Source organism: Halichoerus grypus, chromosome 4 (genome assembly GCF_964656455.1).
Source record: "Halichoerus grypus chromosome 4, mHalGry1.hap1.1, whole genome shotgun sequence".
Lineage (NCBI taxonomy): Eukaryota > Metazoa > Chordata > Mammalia > Carnivora > Phocidae > Halichoerus > Halichoerus grypus.
In genome coordinates, this window is record NC_135715.1 from 67989809 (window position 1) to 68004493 (window position 14685).

Below are 14685 nucleotides of genomic sequence, written 5' to 3' on the forward strand. Positions count from 1 at the left end.
TCATCTCCCTTGACAATCATATCTAAGTGGTTGCCACTGGCCCCTTTCCTTTTTTTAACCTTCATCCTCCCAAGTTCGAGCCTTCATGACCTCTTGCTTAAATTATTGCAGTAGCCTCCTACATGGGTCAGTCTACCTACTGTCTCCTTTATAATCTGTCCTAAACATGGTTACTAGATCTCACTGCTCAGATTATGTTACACCTGTGTTCCAAAACCTCCCAGGGTTCATGATTGCTGATTGAACCCAGTATTAACCCCCCACGCACCCCGCCCAGCATTCAAGGCCAAACCACAGAATATGGTTCCAGCCTGTCTTTGGAGTCTCATCCCCCATGTTTCCCCCACATTCCCTCTGCTTCAGCAGAATCAGATACCTTGCTAGTTCCTGAGCTTGCCTTGCCTCTTGTCTCTTTCTGTGCCCTAGAGTTCATTTTTTTACTCTAAGCGTGTCCTTCTCTTACAAGTGTCCTCCCTCGTCTCTGCCTGTGCAAATCTTTCCCAAACTTTAATGCTACCACCCTAGTCATGTTTTCTGGATTCTCCCACTCCCCAAACTAGATGTGATCCTTCCCCTTCAAAGCCAGCTGTGCTCTTTCTATCCCCTGCTGGCCTCAGATCCTGTTTTTGATTGTAATCTTTTGTGCTGCTGGAAACCAGTGGTAGCTGGAGAGCTGGAAGCATGCATCCTCTGACCCATCTAGTAGAGTGCCTTGTATAGATACGGTGTTAAAAATATATTTATTAGCTTAGATCTTTGCAATTTGTAAGTTCACTTACCCCAAATTAGCATAGCCCTTCAGCTTGGGGGGAAGAGATCATACACCTGAAACCATGAATATCAAAGTAGATTACCTTTCCAGTGTGTTTAGTCAAAAACACAGAAACACATTGGCAGTAAGGTGGCATTCAGGGTAGGAACAGGAGCCCTTCACATCTGCCTTTCCTTCTCCTGGGATCCACTGCTGCCCTTACATAGCCCACACGGAGTAGGGTCCCACTAGACTTGGGAAGGTGACTTCTTGCCAGCCACAGCAAGCAAGGACTGGCATCCCCATTTAGGAGGAATTTCCCCTAACAATCCATGTACTTTCATTAAGGGGATGTTTGCAAACATCCTGGTTCTTGACTCACACTCATTGTCAGCAGGATGACATTCTCAGGAGAGGAATTGGGAGGCGGGGGAGTTGCTAGGGGAAGCTAGAAAGTGGGATCAGGTCAGAGGTCCCTGAACAAAATCTCCTCTCCTTTCAGTGACCCGGAAAGCCCCCACCTCACATTTGAGGACTCTAGAAGGACACACAGGTAGTCTCCCCCTTGAAGTACTCATTATCCACTTTCAAGCTCAGGCTTCTCATAATAATCTATACTCTCTCCCTTGGAGGGAGTAACTCTCACCTAGTTCAAGTTCTCATTCATTCACTTATTCAACAAATGCCAGTTGTGTATGACCCTGCCCTTAAGGGGCTTACGGACTAATGGCAGATGACAATTCCAGGATTCTTTTGCGAGGATGTGGAAAGAGAACCAAGGTTTCAGACTTTTACTCCTCAACCCCACTCTGACCTATGCTTACCACATAGTCTCTCTCACTGAAGAGTTCAAATATTCAAAGTCAGAGTTGCTGTTGTCCTCAGCCTGCACTTTATACCCTGCACGTTATTCCTGGAATCCTTTTATCTCTAGTGCTTTTTATCACGGGCTGGTATTTATTTTGGTACCATCCTTTGCCAGATTAAATATTTATACTTATTTAATATTCTCTCTGTTGTTGAAAAGAACAATCCAAATGTTGAATAGTAACAATAAAGGACTTTATTGTCTTAATTTAATCCTTCAGTCACCTGGGAGGTCTCCAGAGCTTACTGTGTGCCTTTCCTGTTCAAGGACACTGTCCAAGGAACAAAACTGAGACTTGAATCCAGACCTGCTGATTCTGGATCCCAGTACAAGTCTTCAAATCCTTGTTTTGTTAAGACTCACAAAACGTGTTTGCTCTAAATGTACAGCTTCTCTACCTGATAAGGTTTGATTACTGTTGACTGTGCAGAATACGTCACTCTAAAAATATATCCTCTGTCCTACTGATTTACAGAGAAGACTGGTGTCACACATTGAGCTGTTCTACTCGGTAGAGTAGAGACCACCTTCTCTCAGCTCGAACCTGAAATGCATCTCGTATATTCTCTAGATTCACCAAGTTCATCAGGAGTATAAATACTAGCAAATCCTGTTGCTTAGGATATAATGTCATCTGAATAGGAATGATTACGTGTGGTTTAGGATAGAAATTATTTGGTAATGTACTATTTTGGCATTTTCTCCTTGGAATCGGTTTTCACAATTTTAATATGTTAAATATTATTCCATCGTGTGTATGTGTGTGGGTGTGTTTCAGTCATGGGCATCTTCTTTTGAGTCTCATTAGGCATGGAAAAGCGTAAGCCTGCTTCAACCATGCTTCCTCTGGTCCTGGGAAGTTTTCAGGCTAACTTAAAATGGGGTTTGTTATATAACATACATGCTGGGCATTGGCGTGCGGGGAGGGGGCCTAGGAGAGGATCGCCCCCTTGGTTTGTGACAGACTGGCAGCTTTTTCCTCTAGTATGTGCCATAGCTGCAGAGCCAGATTTAAAAGAGAGGATTTATAGGAAATCCAGCTGTGAGTTTTCATTTTCTCTCTCAGAGCTGGAGGCGGGGCCAAAACCAACCTCAAACCAGGCACACCATTGATCAGGCTAGAATGATGTGGAAGAGTGTCACAGACAACAGCTAAGCACAGAGGAAATATTAGCTGGCAGAGATAACGAAGAGGAAACTCTCAGTGACAGATGCACCATCTGTCAGTTCCGGAGGAGCAGTTTTCAAGAAAACAGAAAATGAAATGAAGAAGAGAGTGGCTTTGTTTCAAAAGTACAGCCCAGCCTAAGGACATTTTTCAACAAAGTAAGTTTGTATTCCATAGGAAAGGAGGTGGTGGTGGGTAAGACAACAGTGACTTCCTATTTGCACCGTGAGTTGTGTTACCGATATATAAAGTTTTCTTTGTGGTGTATTTGATCATTAGAAGGACATTCTTTTAACAAGAACTTTCCTTAAAATTTAAAGCAGTGCCTCTCATGTTGACAACTCACTTGAAAAACATTTGAAAGCTACAATAAGATTGGTTTTACTTTTATTTAACCTCAGAAAATTGTCTTTATCTCAGACTATAGATATTGACAAAGGACTTTTTTCCTTATTTTTTTGAAATAGGAGCAAAATTATTTGTTATCTTTCCTTAAAGGCAGTTTAGTGAGAAAAATGCCCATCTCTCAGATTTAAGGGGCTGGCAGAAAGTGCTGTCTATTGGATGTTTAATTCCATGGGTCAGTTAGGTAAATAGCCGTGAATACAACCTAGACTTCTACGTGCCTTCCAGATCATCGTATTGTGTTGACATCGTTTTTAAAGGAAGCTGCTTCTGGATCTTTTAGCTTGTCTTTCTTACAAAGCCTTCTACCCTTTTCCAGAACACAAGCTGCCCTATCAAACAGCCCTGTTACTTATGGTTAGCGTGTTTTTTTTAAACATACTAGTTTTAAAACAAAGTTGGACTTGTGCTGTCTGTTGTTATGTGTTCCATCCAAGTGGTTTGCGTTTGATGTCCTGTGTCTCATGTTATATTAGGCTGGGATTTGTGTAAGTCCAAAGGGATCTTAAAGAGTGATTTGGAATGATAAGCTTATGTGAACGATAGCAAAGTTTTGAGGAGGATCACAGGAGCCCCCCTGTTGGAAAAAGGCGATCCTCTTACGTTTTGCACAGGCAAGAGGGGACTTGGGATGCATTGGCGTTAGCAGGCTGCCTAGTCCAAACCAGAAGTAGACACACTAGCTGTAAACTCGCCAAAGCAGAAACCACTCCGTGTTATGGCCCAATATGGATGTCAGAACTCTGTAGCATGTGTGGGAAAATGGCTGCAGTCCAACGTCTGGAATCATTTATCTTCTGGTAGAGTCTAGAAGACAACTGTTGTATGCGTTTTACAGAAATCCCCGCTGATTGATTTCATTTACATAGAGCAAGCACGGTGACTGATGGTGGGGACGACTGCAAGTGGGGGGGGAGTATTGATCTATTTCTGCCTTGCCTGACATCCTCGTCTCATTAGTGCTCTTGGCACCTCTGAATGAGATCATGCCGCTACTGACAACCATATGGTTTCTACGGGGCCCTTTCCGCACGTTCCGTAATAAATGCCACGTTTGTGTCTTTTCTTACTGAGGAAGTCATAAACTGAAGGTTGAGCGGTTTGTCCTGCTGTCTTTTTGGAGCTTAACCTGTTTCCTATGGTCTCGATTTGAAGAATGAGAAGCAGGAAAGTATTCAGAGGCAGAGTTCTCGGGGCAGCTTCAGCAGTCGTGGAGAGATGTACGCAGGATACGCTGAGAAATTCTGGAACATGCTCTCCTTGATGTTTAAACCCGTATCTGCATGTGAGGGTGTTAGCTGTGCCAGCCGGTGTATTCTGTGTGAGTTGAACTCACATGTGCTGACATACGCTGACATGTGACAGGGTAGCGTCCAGATCTGTGTGTCAAACGTGTGAAAGAATATTTGCCAATTTCTGACAGTACCCATGTCAGATCTCATGGAGACATTTTTAATTTATTGCAGGGACCAAGATAAGAGTCAAAAGCTTTGGATTTCAGCCACTACCCTTCTGCCACCTCACTTGGTGACCTTGAGGAAGATAACTAACCTTTTAATAAATCTGTTTCGCTGCTTAAAATGTCTCCCAGAGACATTTTAAATGTCAGTCAGATATTTATAATGTGTCTTATGCTGTTAAATTTTAGCATTTATGTCATTTATGAAGTTGCCTTCATTTTCTCAGACAGAACTACACTACACTAAAAAAGCCGAAAAACTCTGGGTCGCTAAAAACAAAATTCAGTAATCTCATATAATAGTACTTTCGTTTGCAGAAGCCTACACTGAAAAGTACTTGCACCGGTCTTTTTTCTCTATGTGGAATTATCCTTTGATTTTCTCACCACAGTTCTGGCATTGTGGAATACCAGTCATCTCCTCAAACAGGTAGAAGTTTTAGAAGTTGGGTTACAATTGGTGCAATACTGCTTTGATTTAGTATGATTAAATATATATAATATTTTAAATTTCCAATGTAAAGAAAATGGATGATAGTGCAAATTCAGGTACCTAATATTTTCTTTTACATTTGATATATCCATATATGTCATATTGAAATAAATACATGCTAATATATATGCTTATCTTCATATAAGACACATATATGTATATATATATGCAAGAGAGAGAAAGAGAATCTTTCCAAATACTTCGATACAAGCAACAGTGTATAAAATATTAAAAGTAAAAGAAAAGAGTCACTAGTGTATTTTCATTTTAAACCATTTTCATCTTAAGTGATAAACATGGTAGCAGCTTAGTATAATACAAAGGATATCAGAAGTCAGAAGTCAGACCTGCCAGTATCCGCTGCCAGTACTACCATGCTCCCAACAAAACCATCCCCAGGAGCACCATTTACTGAATTGCGGAGCATGGCTGTGTGACCTCGGGCCAGTCACTTAATGCTGCTGATTCATAGTTCCTCTGTGGTGGTATGGGTAAGAATGTATACCAACAACATTAAGTTGTTGCTAAGGTCACATGACATAAAAATGTACATGATAATGCTTTGAAAACTTTAAAGTCACTAATTGCTTCCTGAAATAGTCCCTTTTTTTCCCTGTCTTAACAAATCCTGCCCATGATTCAGAGGCTTCTCCTAACGCTTTTCTGATCTCCTTAAGGGTGTGTTTTTCTCCCTCTTTTGAATCCCTAGAGCCCTTTTTGGAAGGACTAACCAGTTTGCTAGTTATGTCCCTCCCCCTTCCCCTCAGTTTGACCCTGCTATTCCATGTGCTTTCACATCTCCACGCCCTGCTCATTTCAGTCCCCAGACACTACTAAATGTTTTCTCTATACTTTTTATCATTCTCTTCATCCTCCAAAGCTACCTAAAACATTACCAGTCTTCAAAGCCTTAGCCAGTATTTTTCCCCCATAGAGTCAAGGGCCCTCTTCATTCATGGTTCCATAGGATAAACTTGTAATAAAGTTCTTATCCTGTTCTACCAGGTTTTTATTTATATTTCTCTCTCCCTTGGTAGGCTTCTCAAAGACAGGCAAGGTGCCATGTTGCTTTGATTCCCTAGTGCTTACCCTAGTGTCTTATATTTTTTTTTTATTTTTTTATGATTTTTTATTTATTTGAGAGAGAGAATGAGATAGAGAGAGAGAGCATGAGAGGGGGGAGGGTCAGAGGGAGAAGCAGACTCCCCGCCGAGCAGGGAGCCCGATGTGGGACTCGATCCCGGGACTCCAGGATCATGACCCGAGCCGAAGGCAGTCGCCTAACCAACTGAGCCACCCAGGCGCCCTACCCTAGTGTCTTATAACTGACTGGTATTCAAGTCATGTTTGTTGAATGAATGAACAAGTCAATCTTTTCATACCTTTCTGAAAATTTTATCTTGTTTGTGGTATACTATAATCACATAACCTTTGGGACAGAATCCAGGTACCTATTTATTTATCTGGAATAATATGACCATTTTAGTGTATGTAATAGCATACAGACCAATTTAGAATGGGAACCTGAGGCTTCAATGACAGAAGCCCTATGTGTAATCACCAGTAAATAAGTGGTTACCCTACATAGTTATATCTGAGTCCTACTAATTACACTGAGGTAACTAAAGACTAAAACTATCAATCAACGGTCTCTGTTTGGAAAGATCCTTGATGTACCTGTGGCTAGATATGGTGGTTGTTGCTGTTGTTTTTAGATTTTATTTATTTTTCTTAGAGGAGACAGTGAGCAGGGGAAGGAGCAGAGGGAGAGGGATAAGCAGACTCCTCACTCAGCACGGAGCCCTATCCGGGGCTTGATCTCACAACCCTGAGATCATGACCTGAGCCAAAATTAAGAGTTGGACGCTTAACCAACCGAGCCACCCAGGTGCCCTGCTAGGTAAGTTTTAAAAAGAAAATCTAAGCATTTTTCTGAAAAGCAGTTTGGCAGTATTTATCAAGACCCCCTGATCCAGTAATTCCCCTTCTAGGAAATTATCCTAAAGAAGTGGTAAAACAAAACAAAATAAAACAAAACAAAAGAATTAAGACAAAGCTCTCTGAACCAAGATGTCTAACATGATATTATTCATAAATAATATGAAAAATGGCAAATAAGTGACCAGCATTATTTTTAATAATCCAAATAAAGTTTTTAATAGCCAAAGTTTGCCTGATCAATTATACACTAATAGCACTGACCTAAAGGCTGCCTTTTTTTAGATACTTTACAAAGAACCAGGGACATACCCAGAACACAATCAAGTTTAGCAACTTCATGCCAGGCTCCTAATTTTCTGCCCTCCCTTTTTTTAAATTTAGAAAATGTTGAACATATGGTAACCTTTGAGGCCAACGTTTGAAAACTCTTTGAAGGAACAATAATCTTAGCATCAAGAGGGACCCAAGGGGCCTGTTTTACCTATTTCCATGAAAAAATAGACTTTCCCTGAGAGATGGAAATCTAACTGGTTTAGCTTTTCTCTTGAGTTAAGGTTAAAAACAGTTAAAAAGGGGAAACTGGAGTCTACTTGTGAAACGATTATGAAGAAAACTATGTAAATTGTGGAAGCTTTTTATAATCCCTTATTTAATCTCCTTTTACATGGAATAACTGGCGGAGGGAAAGCCATTTTACCATAATAGTTTCTGCAAGTTATATCAGGATAAACCACAGGAATACTGGAAATAATCTATCAAATCAGGGTCGTGTGGTTAGTTGAACACTGAACTGAGTTGGAAGCTCCACTGTGATCAATCAACCTCATTGATAAATGGGTCAGGGCCCTCACCACTGAGATACACTATCCATCACCTACGTCTTTGTTCAAGAGGGGAAGTTTTCTTTTTTCAGTTCTTGGAATAGTACTTGAAATGTATCCCCACTAAAAGTGCCACTCCTTGACGCTCTCAGTAAAGAGACTGGAGCGAAGGACTGTCAGTGAGCGGGAGCACTTCCTCAGTACACCTGTCCATCTTGGCTTAAAAGGGTAGAGAAGCAGGTGCCTTCTTTAAAAGCCTTTCTCAATGGTCCTGTTTGGGATGCTGCAGAATAAGTCCCTTGCTTCAGAAAGTTCACTCTTTTTATGGTGAAGGAATGCCAAGTTCAAAAATGAATACAAACCCAGTAATGAATAGACAACTCAACGTAGCCCCAAGTGAGCTGCAACCAAGCCAACTTGCAATGTCAGTGCATCAGGCTGTGGGTAGAGGGAGCAAGAGAAGGTGGAGTCCTGAGGGGTTTATCCCACGGAAAACCTAAGTCTTCATAATTACGAAAGCTCCTTGAAGTGGTCTTGTTCTGCTGGGACTGTGGAAGCCTGAAGAGAAATGTCTTCACAGGGTGGGCACGGTAGCTTACACTTTGCCAGTGGCTTCCCCAAACAGAAATAGACGACACAAGGGTGAAGGTGGTCAGTTATGTAACTTGAGCTGAGCCAAGCTGATTATCTGAGCTAGAAGTAAATGAGAGAGCAAGCTGCTAGCCGAAGGAGGACTCAAAATCCTCCAGCCCAGGTAGCCCTTCCAGGATACCAAGGAAGAGTGTTAAGTGCTGTCAGCAAACCAGGGGGAAGGAGTTCAAGAGGTGCATGCCATTACCCTTGAATCTCTGCAGAGAGCCCTTGCAGGAGACCTATGGATTCTGCAGTCAGCAAAGGGCAAGAGGGCCCTGTCTGAATTTGTTGCTCACCGGTCTAGAATTTAAACTGGCTCTACTGCCTCAGCAGAGATTGTGCTGTAAAAGCTTCTTGGAATTATTGGTTCTCCACTTTCCATAAGAAAACAATGATTTAGAACAATCTCCTGAGAACTACTGTTCTTTCCATATGTGCTTATTATCCTGCATACTGGACCATTTGTACTGGGCCTGGCCAGTGAGTAGCTGTGTATATTACGGGGACAAGCCTGGGGAGGAGAAACCAGCAAGCAGATGAGACACAGTTTCTTAAATTAACGCTAGATTACTCCATGAAAAGCACCCTTATGCAACATAGATGCATCCTGACTGGCGTTCTTCAGGCCTCGCAAGCACTTGAATAAATCACAACACGGTTAAGCAACAATAGCGAGTGCTCAGTTTAAATAGAGCAGTTGTGTTTAGCTGAGGATCAAACTCCTAATTAAGTGACTTCTCTGTGCCAGGCATTCCAGCAGAGAGAAAGAAGATATCTATATCTTTAGAGCTTATTATTGAAGGCTCCTACTTTATGCTGGTTTAAGCTACGATTTTATTTTTTTCAGTTCCACTGACATTCGCTTAATTGGTATTGGCGTATTACTTCTACAAAGGATCTAAATGCTTATTTTTTGACAATCCCCTTGTCTCAAAATCCACAGCTATGGTGATATCACATATTTCATTTCAACAAATGTGTGTCAGTCACTTACCATGTGCAAGGAACTGCGAAAAGGTGTAAACCTATGATGCCTGTTCAGGGATGGTATGGTCCCATCTTGGGGGCGGGTACAGATACAACTCAAGGGGGAGTAACTTCTGTACTAGCATGTGGTGCTGTGCTTTGGAACACATGTCTAAAATCTCACTGGGAGAATGAGATAGCTCCATGGATGATAGGACATTTGAGTAGAGCCTGGAAACATCCATAGATTTTAGTAGAGGGCAAAGTAGACAATGGATATTCTGAGACAAAAGAATGTATGTCTAAAAACACAAAGTTTTTAAAGTGTTCAGTGTGTTCAGAATAAATGAGTGGTCCCCCAGTGTGACTAGACCTTAGAACGTATGGAGAGATGGCTGCATTGGGAGATGGGGCCTACATCTCTGAAGGCTTTTCATAAATTACATAATTACATAAATTCATAAATTTATGAAATGTCATTTCATAAATTACACATAGATATTGATGGTTTAGGAGGAGAGTAGTGATTTTAGGATGAATATTTCGGTAGAAGGGTGCACTGGAGAGGAAGCAATTATACCATTTATTTTAAAGATTTTATTTTTAAGTAATCTCTACACCCAACATGGGCCTCGAACACACGACCCTGAGATCAAGAGCTGCATGCTCCGCCGACTGAGCCAGCCAGGCGCTGCAGCAATGATACCATTTGTAGATCTATTGCAATAATCCATCCATCCACCTGTTCATTCATTCGACAAATATTAATTGGGTACCCGCTGAGCACCAGACCCAATTTTAGGCAGTAGAGAAACATCAGTAAGCAAAACAAAGTTTCCTGCCTTCAGGGAGCTTACATTCTAGTGGGGAAGACCAATACTGAGCAACATAGATAAATAAACGGTGTTTATTTTAGTGACAATGGATGAAGACAATGAATAAAACAGGGAAAGGTGGTGTGACTGTGAGCCAGAAGGATTAACTTTGCGAAGAAGTATCTAGGGAAGGCTTCTTGGAGAAGTGACTCGAGTGAGGACTTGAAGTGAATGAGGGGTTCCCAGATGTCTGAGGCAAGAGTGTGTCCAACAGAGCAAGCAGAAAAGGGAGAGGCTCTGTTGCAAGGTGAGCCTGGGGCGCTCATGAGTTGACTGTCCAGTTGAGGCAGGGCTGTGTAGAAGGAAGAGAGGAGCTATTTCAATGAAAGTATCCCCTCCCTGACTGGTGAGTTTGGTTAATAAGGAGTGAGACAACAATGACTTGGGGGGTTTTACACTGAATGACGTCGGTCGATATATTTGGTGTTAAAACAGCTTTTGTAGGATGGTCTTGATCTCATCAAAGGAAGAGATGAGATCAGCTAAGAGTAAGTAGCCTAGGCTTAGGGCTGGGATTTGAAACCAGGGGCTAGGTTGTGGACTAGCTGCCATGAGGAATAGGTGAAGGACCTTACTGGACAGGAGTCTAAGGATTGGTGAATGGTGTTTGTAGCTTCACTCTGGCCTTGTCTGTTCGGCAGACATCTGTTAGCACTGACTGTGTGAGTAACACTGTGCTGAAGGCTGACCATGCGGAAGTGGGGCACGCTCACCAATAGAGAAGAAAGAGAATATTAGTAAATATATAAAGTCTGTTCCTTTACAGATTGGAGAATGAGATAGCATAAATATTTAACTTCTCACAACAAGCCCAGTTATGATACAAATACATTCTACTGGCTGATTCTTAAGAGGTCCATTTTTTTAAAAAGCCTTTCTCTCTCCTTTTCTATAGAGTTGACTCCATTAGGACCTAACAGCTGTGTTCTTTAATAATGGGCCCTGCCTAAGTCTGTCTGTAGGGCTGACTTTCCAAGCAGTATGCTTCTTAGGTGCCTCTCATGGGATGTGGGTGCGCTCTGAATGTGTGATAGGTCGGCTGAAGATTCGCATCCCCTCGGCCCTTGGGCTGGCTGAACAGGGCCTAGGGCAACCAAAGGCCTCGTCTCATGACTCTGGGCTTCCAGCAGCGTGGTAGTTTATTCCCACGTGCAGTACAAATACAGTGTTGCGCCATGCTGTGGAGAGGTTGGGGAGTGTGCTGTCAGACATGGTCCTACAGTATTCCCACTCTGTCCTTATGTTCCGTAGCACGGCGGCCCCACATTGCCTCGAATGTACGGTCCTCTTGGTACCACGCGCTTAAGCAGTGCTTGCAATGGATTTGTTTGCATTTTAGAAGTCATGCACATGTTCCACTCTCATTCACCATCTCAAGTCAGAGAGACCAAAGTTCATCAACAATTACTTCTATCCCTATTTCAAATAATCTTCCGGACAATTTTAAATGATTCTAGCTGACTTCTTGTCTGGTCTAACTATGTTTTCATCGTTCTGACCTTGTAGATGTGACTGTTACAGGGCTAGGGGTAGGGAAATCTCAACTTCTTGTTGACTACTCCTGCTAAGAATGAATATCATCTTCTCTTCATGACATCTCTATAGGAATCTTTTTAAGGTGCTTCTCCATTTTGTGAGGGTTAGTTTATTTAAAAGTAAGCAACGTATTCCACATACCCTCTCAATCAGGTATGTGTAGACTTCAGTACATCATGATACGTGGCAGTACAGAAAATGAACGTGTACATGGGATAGCCATTGCCAGCGCTCTATGGTACATGTATAGTACAACTAACACCGACCCGCACCCCCAGATACCACCATGCAGGTGGACAGCGTAGGTGAGGGTACCTTGTATCAAATCCTGACAATGAATACTGGCATAACAATTTATTTCTCAAAGTATCTGAATTACTGGGGCACCTGGGTGGCTCAGTCAGTTAAGCAGCCAACTCTTGGTTTCGGCCCAGGTCATGATCTCAGGATTGTGGGATCTGGGCTCTGTGCTCAGTGGGGAATCTGCTTGAGGATTCTCTCCCTCTCCCTCCGCCCCTCCTTCTGCTGTGCTCTCTCTCTCTCTCAAATAAATAAATAAATCTTAAAAAAAATACTTAAAATATTTGAACACAGATAGGAATTTCTAATATACTCATCTGCATGCTGTTTTGGAGACCATTGGCCTTGTGTCCTGAAATATCCATCGCTTCCCTCCTTAACCTAATGATAAAAGCTATTGTTATTATATGCTTCCCATTTGCCAACCACAGTACAGATATCATCAGCCCATTTCATCCTCACATCCTCACCATCCTTTGAAGGAGGGTGATTATCTCCATTTTACAGATGACAAAACTGAGGCAGCTCAGAGAGTTTCCTTAACTTATCCAAGGTGGCACTGCTTGTAAGAAATAGATTTGAAACACAAGCTCTTTTCAGTCTTAATTACTGCCTTCCTTCTGTTAGGGTCTGGGGTAATTTCCATCCTTGTGTCTAAAGAACTTTGTTCCCCCAAATACTGAATTTTGAGTTCTCAGGACACTCTTTACAATAATACTATTGTGGGTGCTGCAAGTCTGCCTCCCACCTTAAATTGTAGCCCCACGATGCCTGGTTTGTATCCACGCCACAAATCTGGTTGCTATGGCATCCCTCATATTAGGAAAATATTTGTCAGCTCCAGGTGGCTGGAACACCAGACAGGCTTACTGATACTTCGGTGAACGATTTAGCGGGTTATGGGGTGGTATGCTGAGAGCAAAACATGGTCTCTGGGGATTTTGATGAGGTGGGCCAGGGATTTACACAGTGTATTTCTGTTGCTACAAGCTTCAACTTTAGTCAGCTGAGTTACAGAGAGTGGCCAAATCTGCAGAGATGAAATAAGAGATTACTGAAATAGCCGTTCTTGCCGTGGGGGAACATAGACCGCATTAGAATAAATGAATGTGTTGACCCAGTAGAATTAAGTTGCCATATCCTAAGTGGTGGCAGGATTAGGCATCTTAATTGGTCATTGATTTAAATCATCTTCATCAGAATGTATTCTCCTTCAGCATGATTACATCCAGATAATGTTCTCTTCCAAGAAGAAGGGAAGAACAAAGGAAAATAAATAAAACAGTTTACTAGAATCTCATAAAAGTTCTTGCACAAGAAGTAACAAAGCATGGGAAAATATGAGTTCTTTTATAAAAACAAATTTTTCCTTGAAGTCACTACAAGATTGCAGTTCACATAATATATTGGTATGCGTATGTGTTTATACAAGAGGGGACTGTATCCCCAGGACAAATGTGAATCAAAGTCTCTATAGTAGCTATGGTCATTTTTTAAGATGACTAACAGCATGCATAATTTCCTTTTTAAAGAGTACTTTATCATTCATTTATCATTAAAAAAATAATAATAATCCATTTTCACTTTCTCCAAAAGAAGCCCAGATCTGGGAATTGAGAACCATTTTTTTTTTCCATCTTAATTCTTCACAATTTTGAATTTGTCCTACGTTCTGCCCCAAACGAACAAAACATTATGGACTTTTGAAAAGTTTTCTATTAACAACCCAGACAGATTATATCTAGTTTATGTTAAAGCAATTTCATTCTGTGCTAAATACTTTAAAATATGATGCTTAAATATAAATATACTTCCAAGCCTAAAACAAATGCTGGTTAACCTACTTTATGTATTCTTACCATAAAAGAATCTGCATTCACAAGATCCATAAATCAGGGTTAAGATTCAGCCAACACACTTTTTTAAAGCGAAAAGGCTAGTCTCCATAGTAAACTGGATTTCATAGCAGAATATTTCCAAAATGAAGTATTAACTAGCCCCCCGTATTTAAATTCAGATCTATTTACAAAAATTCATTTAACACGCAATTTTAAGGTAATACCTGTTTTTACAAGTGAAGTATATTTATGGTTCCAAAGTCATTAAATTTTTATTTATTTATTTATCTATCCAGTTATTAAGCATGGGCTGTGTTCATGGCCCCATTCCTGTGGCTTTTCTGCTGAGTTGAGTTCATTGAATGTTAAGTCCAGACTGAGGCAAGAATGGCCAGTGTGTTTCTGTGTTCTTGCTTCTACCAAGCAAGAATTCTGTCTTTTTCCCTAAATTAGTGAAAAGGAGCTCTAACAATCTTTGAGGTCTCTGGGATAATTCTGGACTGCTTACTAATAGGAAAAAAACAACAACATGAAAACCTCAGCTGAAAGGAACTTTTTTGCTTCAGTTCGGAGAGGAAAAAAAGCATAATCCTATTAAATTTAGTAATCAGGTCCCAGTTGAGATTCTGAC

The 14685-nt window shown here is 41.3% G+C and overlaps 1 protein-coding gene across 10 annotated transcripts in view; it reads left to right on the forward strand.

The window, feature by feature from the left end:
* Positions 1–14685, forward strand: part of STARD13 (StAR related lipid transfer domain containing 13) — a 508432-nt gene that overhangs the window by 409847 nt on the left and 83900 nt on the right. Inside the window, exon 1 of one of the 10 annotated variants that reach the window (XM_078070470.1) lies at positions 2733–2945. The exons of the other annotated variants lie outside the window; for them this stretch is intronic. The gene's annotated coding sequence lies outside the window, so the exon portion shown is untranslated. Of the gene's footprint in view, positions 1–2732; positions 2946–14685 lie in introns of those variants that run through there. 10 annotated transcript variants of the gene reach the window in all.